Here is a 12,087-nt window from a genome sequence, read left to right as displayed (position 1 = left end):
ATGTAAGTATAATCCATTGTTTGCATAAGTGAGTAGGATGACTTCATATGTGAATAGGATGCATGCTGTTGTTTAATGTCGATATAGATGTATAAGTATTTTTGATAGTGGTCTATTGTTCATTGACAGCATGTATGAGTGAATCCATAGGTAAGTGATTAGATGTGTGTATACATCTATGAATCACTGAGTGGATTTTTAGATACTTGTATTGCTGTGACAATGGGTTTAAATATGATACTCTGTATTTTACAAACAATGATGAAAAATTGTAATAGTGTATGAAAAGGTGTATGTGATTGTCACGTGGATGATGTCATCAGTGATGTCATCAGTGATGTCATTTGAGATGTCATCAGTGATGTCACTGACCATGTCATGAATGATCTAATATGTGACATCATCAGCAGTGGATTGCCGGTGCACGAAATATAGTTAGTACAACTAACTATATAGGAGCATTTTCATTGGTTTTGTATGAGTAAAATGTCCAGCTAACTATAACACCACTAAAACTTATAGTTTTTTGAGTGAATTTCAAAGCTTTTTTAAAAACTAATTCCTAGCTATATAACTCCTGAAACCTATGGTTTTTTCAGTGATTTTCAAAGGTTTTTTTAAATGCTAATTCCTAACTATATAAGGCCTGAAACCTATGCTTTTTTCAGTGAATTTCAAAGGTTTTTTAAATGCTGATTCCTAACTATATAAGGCCTGAAACCTATGTTTTTTTCAGTGAATTTCAAAGGTTTTTTAAATGCTAATTCCTAACTATATAAGGCCTGAAACCTATGGTTTTTTCAGTGAATTTCAAAGGTTTTTTAAATGCTAATTCCTAACTATATAAGGGCTGAAACCTATATTTTTTTCAGTGTTTTTTTTTTAAAAATTGATTGGTTAACTGGCTTATTAAGTGTATCTTAGTGAATACATATATTAGCGAGTAATGTTTAAATATTTAAATATATGCATGAGTGATGTAATATGTGCCGTCATCAGCAGTGCATTGCAGACGTGCAAGTTATAGTGAGTCCAACTAACTATAACGTGGGAATTTCAATGGTTTTATGCGAGTAAAATTTCCAGCTAACTATAACTGGTGTGAAACCTATGGTTTTTTCAGTGAATTTCAAAGGTTTTTTAAATGCTAATTCCTAACTCTAACTGGTGTGTAACCCATGGTTTTTTCAGTGAATATATATATATATATAAAAAAAATTCTATGGCAAAATGAAACCCCTCATTTTGTTCCTTTTCAAATTAAATGTATTAAGTGTTACCACTTTATTCCAATCAAGATGACTTCAGGTGTGCCATACTTTTGTCATAAGTAAGACTGTTAGCGTTCTAGTTGTTCTTTAGAACACTCTGGGACATTCTGTCATTGGGCTATAGTTGGGCTACATCTGGCTGATATTTGGGCTACATTTGGGCTCTTTTGTCTCTGGTGGCCATCTTGGGAGACTGCATATCAGAATTTTTTTAATGAAATATAAGAGGATTTGAGAAGTCACTCAAAATGTGCCCTAATTTTTCTTTCTTCAGCACTAATCATAGTTTCTATGGCAAAATGAACCCCCTCATTTTGTTCCTTTGCAAATTAAATGTTTTAAGTGTTAACACTTTATTCCAATCAAGATGACTTCAGGTGTGCCATACTTTTGTCATACGTAAGACTGTTAGCGCTCTAGTTGTTCTTTAGAACACTCTGGGACATTCTGTCATTGGGCTATAGTTGGGCTACATCTGGCTGATATTTGGGCTACATTTGTTTTTTTTTTGTCTCTGGTGGCCATCTTTGGGCTACATTTGGCTACATTGGGCTACATTGGGCTACATTTGGGCTCTAACATATATATAGCCCAATGTAGCCCAATATATATTTTTTCAAAGTTAATTTTCGTAAAAACCACTGGAGCACATATCTTGAGACATAGCAAAGGCACATCGGGCTACCAGTCCCTACAATTTTGCCAAGTTTGGTGGAAAACCATTCAGCCGTTCGGGCTAAAAGTGAGTCCAACCGCCCTATGGAAATTAACATGGTGAAAACATGTTTTGGGACCCCCCTTTTATCTCGGCCCCCACTTCACGAATCCCCCCCAAACTTTCAGGGAAGGAGCGGAGAGCCACAAGGCAAAGTTAAGGAAGTTTTCAGGAAGATTCCTCAACCGGCGCCAAAGTTATTCCCAATAGAATGTTGCTATTTCCCTACGGAAAACAATCCTAACTATATATATATATATATATACATATATATATATATATATTACCTACTGGCGGTCGCCAGTAGGTATATATAGTTAGGATTTTTTCCCTATGGGATTTTTGAAAATTCTATGTCTAATAACTTTGGCGTTTGTGGACGGAATTGGCTGAAATTTTCAGGAAAATGGCACATTTTGTTTCTGAGCAGCCCTTGAAAATTTGGGGGGGGTTCGTCAAGGGGGGGCCGAGAAAAAAGGGGGGTCCCAAAACGTGTTTTTAACATTGAGTTTTCCATAGGGCGGTTGGCCTCACTTTTAGCCCGAAGGGCTGAATGGATTTGCACGAAACTTGGCAAAATTGTAGGGACTGGTAGCCCGATGTGCCTTTTGTAGGTCTCAATATATGTGCTTCAGTGGATTTTGAGAAATTAACGTTCAAAAAAAGATATATATCTGTAACAGCGGACCGGGCAGCGCTCCAGTTCGCGTACTTTTCGCGCAACGGAGCTTTGTGAAGCGAAGCTGATTGGTTCTCCGGCGTCTGTAAACATTCCAAACAGTCCGTAGCGGCCGCCATCTTGTCTCTCGGTAGGATCGAGAGACAAGAGGAGGCCAAAGCGAAGGGGCAAATGTCCATAAGGGGGCATAGTAGATTCTCGCTGACCCCCCTAGGTTTGATGTGGAGGTTTTAAAAGGGCCCCGCGGGGCAAAAAAAAAAAATAATAATAATAATCGAACGGCTGAATGGATTTGCACGAAACTTGGCAAAATTGTAGGGACTGGTAGCCCGATGTGCCTTTGCTAGGTCTCAATATATGTGCTCCAGTGGATTTTGAGAAATTAACGTTCAAAAAAAGATATATATCTGTAACAGCGCTCCGCTTCGGAGCTTTGCGAAGCTGATTGGTTCTTCGGCGTCTGTAAACATTCCAAACAGTCCGTAGCGGCGGCCATCTTGTCTCTCGGTAGGATCGAGAGACAAGAGGAGGCCAAAGCGAAGGGGCAAATGACCATAAGGGGGCATAGTAGATCGTCCCTGACCCCCTAGGTTTGATGTGGAGGCTTTAAAAGGGTCTCGCAGGGCAAAAAAAAAATATATCGTTTTTTTAGTTTTTTCGCGTGGAGTGCGCCCGGTTCGCGAACCGGGAAGCGTTCTGGGGAGCGTACTTTCTTGAAAATTAGTGAAAAAAGTTAGAGTAAAATAATAATTGTGAGTGATCAGATGTAGGGTAGCTCTGAGAAGAGCTTTTGGGTTTATGGTACATTTAGGTACTTATAAGTAGGTACCAATGCACAGTCTTAAATTCAGAGTGAAAATTCTGTTGCCCTCATCTGAGAAGTGAACTCCATCTCCTCTGTAGATATCTTGCATGTAGTAACGCAAGTTATTGTTGTACAGGGAGCCCATTCCATGGTCTCTCATGTAAGCTGAAACAGATTTGTTTACATGCTTCCTCGATTTCTCAATTTGTGGACAAAATTGGTTCGACCACCTCCATTTTTGTCTTTGGCATATATTTGAATATACCAAGGCAGTCTGAGGAAAAAGTGCCATCAATTGCTCAAAGGTGTCCTTTAAAAGCATTTCCAGACCTACCCCAGTCAAAGTGCCCAAATCATTACCTCCACAGTGCACAATTAACAGGTCAGGTTTTGGCAAATGCATAAAGGTTTTCACCAATGGTATCAATTGGTGACATTTTAATCCTCTGTGGCCAAACCACTTAATTTCCACATCTTGTAAATTGAGGTTAGGTAAATTCCTGTTTTCAGCGTACCTCTGAGCCCAATAGATGTAACTATGTCCAACAATCCAGACAGAAAACATGGCGAGAGAAGGTTCTCCTGCAGTCAGATGAAGTGTGGCAATGAAATGGCAGTTGAAAAAATGAGAGTGTAAAATGAAAAAAACTGAGGAGTTTCTGTGTTAATGAAGCAGTAAGAGTGATTGGTGGATTTTGATTGCTGAAAACAGAAAGTTAGGGTGCATGGATGAGTTCGTTGAAAGATGTATTTTGAGTGGTGAAGAAAAAATCATTAAATGAAAGATTGCACTGGATATGCAGGTGCACTGAGAGTTCAGAGTTCAATTGCAACATTGTTGTGTGAACTTGGAAACACCAGAGGTCTTGCAAGAGGTGGTTGCTATGCAGAAAAAGCAGAGAGGGGGCAGAGGGGGGAAGGGTTTTGATTTGAAAAAAAGTGAGGGAAGAGTTTTGATTGGGTGACATGAGAGATATGTGTGAAGAATTACAGCATTTCTGTGCTTTTGATAGCTGCAGACTCTGGAGTGCATACCTTTTGCTCTGCTGAAGACAAATTGGTGTGTTTCTGAGACTGTTTTGAAACTCAAAGTATTTGCTAAGGTGAGAAAAGATTTCTTTAATTTAGATAGAAAATAGTGTGCTTTAAGGAGAAAATTATGAAGAAAGTTGTGTTTTTCAAATGTTGCTTTGTCTCAAGTGTTTTACAAATAGATTTTGTTTCTTTGAGAAATTGTAATTGGAGAAAATGTGAAGTATTAGTACTGACAGGGTTTTTATGTGCATAGGAGCTGTGGAGTGTTTTCAAATTATGACTTGTAAATCGTTTTTGAGAAAAAGCAATGGTTTTAATATTGATGACAAGGACATAATGGTGTCTGCTTCTTTATAAGGTAATTGAGAGTCTCTGATGTTATTTTTCCCATTTCAATGTACGAAGTTTGTCTGTGGAGCAAATTGCTTGTAAATATGCTCCTACCTGTGCATGGCAAATTTAGATTTTGAATGTTTGCGTTACATAGGCATGTTAAAGGTGACTGAAACATGCTGCAAAGGCAATCAAAAAACGCTTTTATGTGTCTTAAGGACATTTTAAGTCATTTCCCCATGTGCAGTGTTTTCAAATTATGAGTTGAAAATCGTTTTTGAGGTAAAGGAATGTTTTCAAAATTTATGTGCGCCATATGCCCCCAAATTTCTTTTTCAGGGGTGCAGCAGGATGTTCTTGAGACACCCCTGCACCCTCGGAAAAATTCGTAATTTGCGATGAGGTAATTGCTAATCGCAAATTGCACCTTCATTCCTATGGGCCTCCTGCTGCATGGAAATGAATGGGTAATTTGTAATTAGCAAATAGCTCATCGCAAACTAGGAATGGTAAAGAATCGCTATTTATTCCTTAAAGTTCGCTATTTAGGAAATGCAAAAAACTTTGATGATACATATGGCGGTTCATCTCTAACAAGATAAGAAGCATAGGGATAGATCTATGATGACTGGCGCATCACCAGGGATGTGTTAGTCATTCTGTGCCGCTGTTCCGTCACCTATGGTGTGCTGCATTTACAATGCGGCGCATCATGGGGCAAAAACAGCACAGATGCGTGACGTATCTGTGCCGTAAAGGTGGCGCATTGCTGGAGTTGTATCGCAAGTGTGATGAAGCTCCAGCAAGGCTCAGGGGTGCCCCTGTCGCAGGGTTTCTGTTCTCACACAGAACTGTGGACAGAGGATTGGAACCTCGCCGAATTAGGGTGCCCCAAAACTCACCTTAGTAATCAAAAACCCCTTAGCAAGCTAGGTACAGTGTCACATTGGATATAACAAACTCTCAATGTTTAGACAATCCAGAATATGAACTTATAGTACCTCAGGATACGTGGAACTCATGAACAGTCGGTCGTTATATATTTCTTAGAAACCAGAACATGGAGTTAAGAAGAACACATGTGTATTTGAAATGTTTATTTACTAATGCCGTCTTCTCAGGCGTAGTATCTTAGATAATAGAAGTACACATATTATCAGTAGCAAAATTACCAGCATAGTTACTAGTACATAAAAAGCGAATGATGACAGTATGTTAACATGCTGTAAATGAATAAGAGTTAGCAACACTTATAAGCAGCCGCGGGCCGTGGAGGGAGTTACGGTGGGGCAGGGAGGCGGGGAGGGGGAGGGGCAGGGTGGAGAGGGCTCCACCCTGCCCCTCCCCCTCCCCGCCTCCCTGCCTCACTGTATCTCCCTCCACGGCCCGCGGCTGCTTATATCTGACCCTCCCTAATACACATATTATATTATTTGCTAAGAAGGTCTCTTTGTGTTGGTTTAGGGCGTGCCCATACTTTAGTGTCTTAGATTTGAAGGAATCACATCAGCATACACCAGCTCTCTCTTCATGTGAACCGCATCAAGTTTTGTGTATGTGTGTTCGGCAAAGCAATATAAAACCCGCCTCATGCCCAGAATTGGCAGAAGCTGCACTTATGTTATGAGTATGAAGTCGTGGAGATCAGACCTCATAACAATTCTGTATCGTGTTGTTCTTGAAACTTCAGCAGTCGCTGTACAGATATAGTTTAACAAGCAAAGCAGATAGTAGAGCAATAACATATTATTCTCATGTAAACCACGATGAACTACTAGGTTGAAAGCTAAAGCAACAACTAAGTGTCGTGTGCAGAAGTTGCAAAAAAGGAAAAATGGCGTTTAAACCGGTAATGAGCCCATGCTAACTTAACACGGTGTAAAGATATCCAGGATCTAGATGACACCTCCCCATGATCCGGAAACGAACTGAATAAGATAATAGAAGTGGCATCTCATGAGAGCAGATTGCAACTTTATATGTGGACGGTCCGCAAGGTAAAACATTAAAAACTAGGAAAATTTAATGCTAAAGAAAAATAAAACAGCCAACTACTTTATCGAGGCTTAAGCCAATAGGCAAGCTAAATAATAAAAACTTGACAAATAAGTCAATGAATTGTCAATGAAATGCTAGTACTCAGCATATCAAACATGAAAAAGGTCTATGACATAACTGTGTATGCAAAATAAGCTGCAACAGCCTCCAATAGGAAGTCACCGTCTTCATCCGAAAAGAGTTCAGCCATCCAATTTAAAAGCGGAAAAGAACATACGTGCTCTCCCAGCACCGGATCCTCTATCACCATCAGAGGACAGCTCGGTGGGTTTTCAAGAAAGCTCTGTTCCAAGAAAGACTGTGTTGCCGCCAGTAAATTCCAGGGACCAATTAGTCCATGCATCAATGCCACAGCCATAATCCTTTCGCCAGGACAAACCAACTCGTGAGTAATGATAGGAGTCATCAGCTGATTAAAGTCGACGTCAGGAGAAACCGGTCCGCAGAGACACAAATCAATGGCCCAATCGAAATCACAGGTCAGGCAGTGAAATACAGGCTGGACACAGGTGAAGTAGGAGAATCGAAAAGATAATCCATATGCCGTGCTTAATATCGCCAACGGCATTGTGCCATAATATTCAAGCATGCGATTGCGGAACAGCGTCAGCAGCTGCAGGGCGGGAGCTTGCACAGGAGGGACATCCATATTTAAAAATGTAAAAAAGCACAAGAGCGTCCGCTGGTAAGGCAAGTAAAAATGGGAATCCACCAAGCACAGTGGAAAAAATAGAATGAAAGAAAGCAGGGATGACTCCAAAGATTTTCTCAAATGAAGTCACGAGACCACTGGTAACAACTTTAAAAAAGTGCGCCAGGCCCTTTGTGGAGGACGCGTTAAAGATAGTCCGAACCATCTTGCTGAAATGGAAAGGCAAATCTGTATTTAAAAGGGTCTGCACCTCTGTACGGGTGTTCGCTATGTGAAGCACGAAAGTTTCACGGGCCGAACTCAAGGCCACCTCTCTCTGAGACAAAAGAGCTCTTATTCTTGCCATGCCGTTGAAATCTGCTCCCAAGGTTGGTATTTGTGGCCAGATTGAAAACTCCCTATGTTCATGTGTGGGAGGAAATAGAACATTTCTGCAGCAAATAACCCGTTCACTTACTGTTACGATAAAAGGAATACTTTTAATTAACCCAGAACAATCTTCATTATTGAGCATCAAATAACTACCATTTTCCAACAACTTGAACGTGGGGATGATAGCAGGAACTGGCGTGCCTTGCAACACGCAAGCCATATTTGGTCGGTGTTTGTTGCATGAACCGTGTAACTGTATGTGCCTACACATTAGTGAATGATCTGGCGTCTCAGTGCATTCCTCTCCATTCAGATAAACTTCTTGATCATCTTTGAAACATCTGTATGTGTATGGAAGCGACCAGACCTCATGAAGAAAACCACTACCTAAAGGTGCATAACGACCTATTGGTATATATTTCATACAATTTGAAAACTTATATAAAGCAAAAGGCAGCGTTATTAAACCGTGGATAAGGCACGTTGCCAAAGCAGCCAACCTTTTGGATTTATACTGGAAATGTTAAAGGAAGAATTATGGAGTAGGGCCTGTAAATCTTTAATGGACAACCGAGTAAAATTACTCCAACCATTATATTCCTCTAACTCCGGGATAGTAGGGGTGTTTAATTTTTTAGAAGTAGCCAATCCAAAGCATTTGGTCTGGGAAATTGTTTCATTCACAAACAACATATGATTTGGGATGAGATATGCACGGTGCAAAGCCTCAGTGCCTTTTACCTGCCAGGTTCGTGAACCCCAAACTGATGTAGATCCTGGATATCTTTACACTGTGTTAAGTTAGCATGGGCTCATTATTGGTTTAAACGCCATTTTTCCTTTTTTGCAACTTCTGCACACGACACTTAGTTGTTGCTTTAGCTTTCAGCCTACCTGCGTCAAGATCTATGCCTGCTTCAAGCAGGCGCAGGGTTTTGATGCAGCTTTGTCCTATCTGATTGTAAATGCGGCAGACTGTGGGTGGTAGAGCAGCGGTGCACGTTAACTGGTGCATCTCTGGGGATGTGCTAGTTAATATAAATCTGCCCCTTTCCATACATACTGAGCATGTCATGAATGATGTAATATGTGACATCATCAGCAGTGGATTACGGGTAATAGTATCTCTAGTTTACTCCCCTATAGCTGTCTTTCTTTTAACATAACTGTCTGTTTCCTTCCCTTATACTTACTGTTTTTTTGGTTCGCTTCCGGTTCGCGTACCGGCGAGCGAACTGGGAAGCGAACTAAGAGAAATAGAGGTTGGCACAGTTCCAAATATTGTACCAATTTTTTAATACCGGGGAGGTAGTTCTGAAAAGAACTTTTTTTTTATTGTTTTTGTTGTTTTATATATATTTTTTTTTTTTTATGAACATTTTTTTACTTTTTTTGAATTTTTCTGAACAGTTTTATATTTTTTTTGGTTTTTTTTTGGAGGGGGCAACGAAAACGATTCATTGTAAAGGGCTCAACAGGAGCAACAAAAAAAAAAAAAAGAATTTATTGTTTGGGGCGTTTCGGACAAACATGAGCATGATTGTCAATAGCTCTGTTGATCAGAGTGATGCTACTTTCTCCGTAGCAAATGAATCCACTGCAATGTACGCAGACTTGTTTTACTTCACGAAATCTCGTTTGTATATTTGGCACCATCTCCCTGCCCTCTGGTCCCGTTACTTCCGGTACAACAGATCTTCTGGCCATAATAGGGAGATTATCTAGGTCGTTACGAAACTGTGCAGCACTGTAGTTGTTAGGATGCCACCTAGTCATATGGCGATGCATTGTGTAGTTTCCGAAACTGTATTTTTTGTCGGTCCCTCTGGACAGTCTATCTTGACATATAAGGCAAGTTACGTATCTTGCATTTACTTTTTTCTGACCTTTGGGAATTTAAAAAAATTGCCAAATGAAGTTTTCTTTCCGGTGAGACGTCCTGGGCTCCTCAGGCAAAAAGTGCCTCTCTTCGTGCTCTTCGTCCTGTTCCTCTTCTTCCTCTTCTTGCTGAATTATAACTTCAGCAGGTGGTCCACTCTTCCTTGGATGTGGTGGAGGTGGTGGGGAAGCACCAGCTGAAGCTACTAAAGAAGCCATTGCTCACTGGTAACAAAGGGTCTTTCTCTCACAATGATGAAAGTCAGAGTGAGGAAAGAAGGAGGGATTTTCATCATTTGGGAAAAACAATAGTTCTCAACCAATGAAAAGTGTTCATTTTAGATTATATGACCTAGTCTTACATCATTAGGAAACCAAAAGTGAAATGAACCAATGAAAAGTGTTATTACCAAGTCACATGACCTGCTGTGTTTACGTTACGCGCTTTGCAGGGCCTCCCAGTTTGCTTCCAGAAACCTGCGCTTTGCGCCTCGCTTCGCGTACCAGTTCGCTAACGTAGCACGTCATATGACGTATCACGCGACAACGCGAAACGTCATGTGGACGGGAGGCGTCACGATGTTGTTTTCTAACGCGGCAGTTGCGGTAAAGAAACGTTTACCGGCTCGCGGTCTATTTCGCGGCATCAAGGTCAGCTAACGGGAAGTTTCCCGATTCGCGAAGCGGGAACGAAGAAAAAAAAATATTTTAAAAAAAATTATTAATAAACATATAAAATATATTTTTGGATTTAAAGAAGAATACATTTTACAGCTACAGATATTAGCTGTTAAAAAACCAATGAAATTCACTGAAAAAACCATAGGTTATAGACCATATATAGTTAGGAATTAGCATTTAGAAAACCTTATTTTACTCACACAAAACCATTGAAATTCCAAAATTGCAATTTTCCATAGGGCGGTTGGCCTCACTTTTAGCCCGAAGGGCTGAATGGATTTGCACGAAACTTGGCAAAATTGTAGGGACTGGTAGCCCGATGTGCCTTTTGTAGGTCTCAATATATGTGCTTCAGTGGATTTTGAGAAATTAACGTTCAAAAAAAGATATATATCTGTAACAGCGGACCGGGCAGCTCTCCAGTTCGCGTACTTTTCGTGCAACGGAGCTTTGTGAAGCGAAGCTGATTGGTTCTCCGGCGTCTGTAAACATTCCAAACAGTCCGTAGCGGCCGCCATCTTGTCTCTCGGTAGGATCGAGAGACAAGAGGAGGCCAAAGCGAAGGGGCAAATGACCATAAGGGGGCATAGTAGATTCTCGCTGACCCCCCTAGGTTTGATGTAAAGGTTTTAAAAGGGCCCCGCGGGGCAAAAAAAAAAAATAATAATAATAATCGAACGGCTGAATGGATTTGCACGAAACTTGGCAAAATTGTAGGGACTGGTAGCCCGATGTGCCTTTGCTAGGTCTCAATATATGTGCTCCAGTGGATTTTGAGAAATTAACGTTCAAAAAAAGATATATATCTGTAACAGCGCTCCGCTTCGGAGCTTTGCGAAGCTGATTGGTTCTTCGGCGTCTGTAAACATTCCAAACAGTCCGTAGCGGCCGCCATCTTGTCTCTCGGTAGGATCGAGAGACAAGAGGAGGCCAAAGCGAAGGGGCAAATGACCATAAGGGGGCATAGTAGATCGTCCCTGACCCCCTAGGTTTGATGTGGAGGCTTTAAAAGGGTCTCGCAGGGCAAAAAAAAAATATATTGTTTTTTTTAGTTTTTTTGCGTGGAGTGCGCCCGGTTCGCGAACCGGGAAGCGTTCTGGGGAGCGTACTTTCTTGAAAATTAGTGAAAAAAGTTAGAGTAAAATAATAATTGTGAGTGATCAGATGTAGGGTAGCTCTGAGAAGAGCTTTTGGGTTTATGGTACATTTAGGTACTTATAAGTAGGTACCAATGCACAGTCTTAAATTCAGAGTGAAAATTCTGTTGCCCTCATCTGAGAAGTGAACTCCATCTCCTCTGTAGATATCTTGCATGTAGTAACGCAAGTTATTGTTGTACAGGGAGCCCATTCCATGGTCTCTCATGTAAGCTGAAACAGATTTGTTTACATGCTTCCTCGATTTCTCAATTTGTGGACAAAATTGGTTCGACCACCTCCATTTTTGTCTTTGGCATATATTTGAATATACCAAGGCAGTCTGAGGAAAAAGTGCCATCAATTGCTCAAAGGTGTCCTTTAAAAGCATTTCCAGACCTACCCCAGTCAAAGTGCCCAAATCATTACCTCCACAGTGCACAATTAACAGGTCAGGTTTTGGCAAATGCAT

This window comes from Lissotriton helveticus, chromosome 5_1, assembly GCF_964261635.1.
Source record: "Lissotriton helveticus chromosome 5_1, aLisHel1.1, whole genome shotgun sequence".
Taxonomy (NCBI): Eukaryota; Metazoa; Chordata; class Amphibia; order Caudata; family Salamandridae; genus Lissotriton; species Lissotriton helveticus.
The sequence above is the reverse complement of the archived record's forward strand: the minus strand, read 5'-3'. Positions refer to the sequence as shown.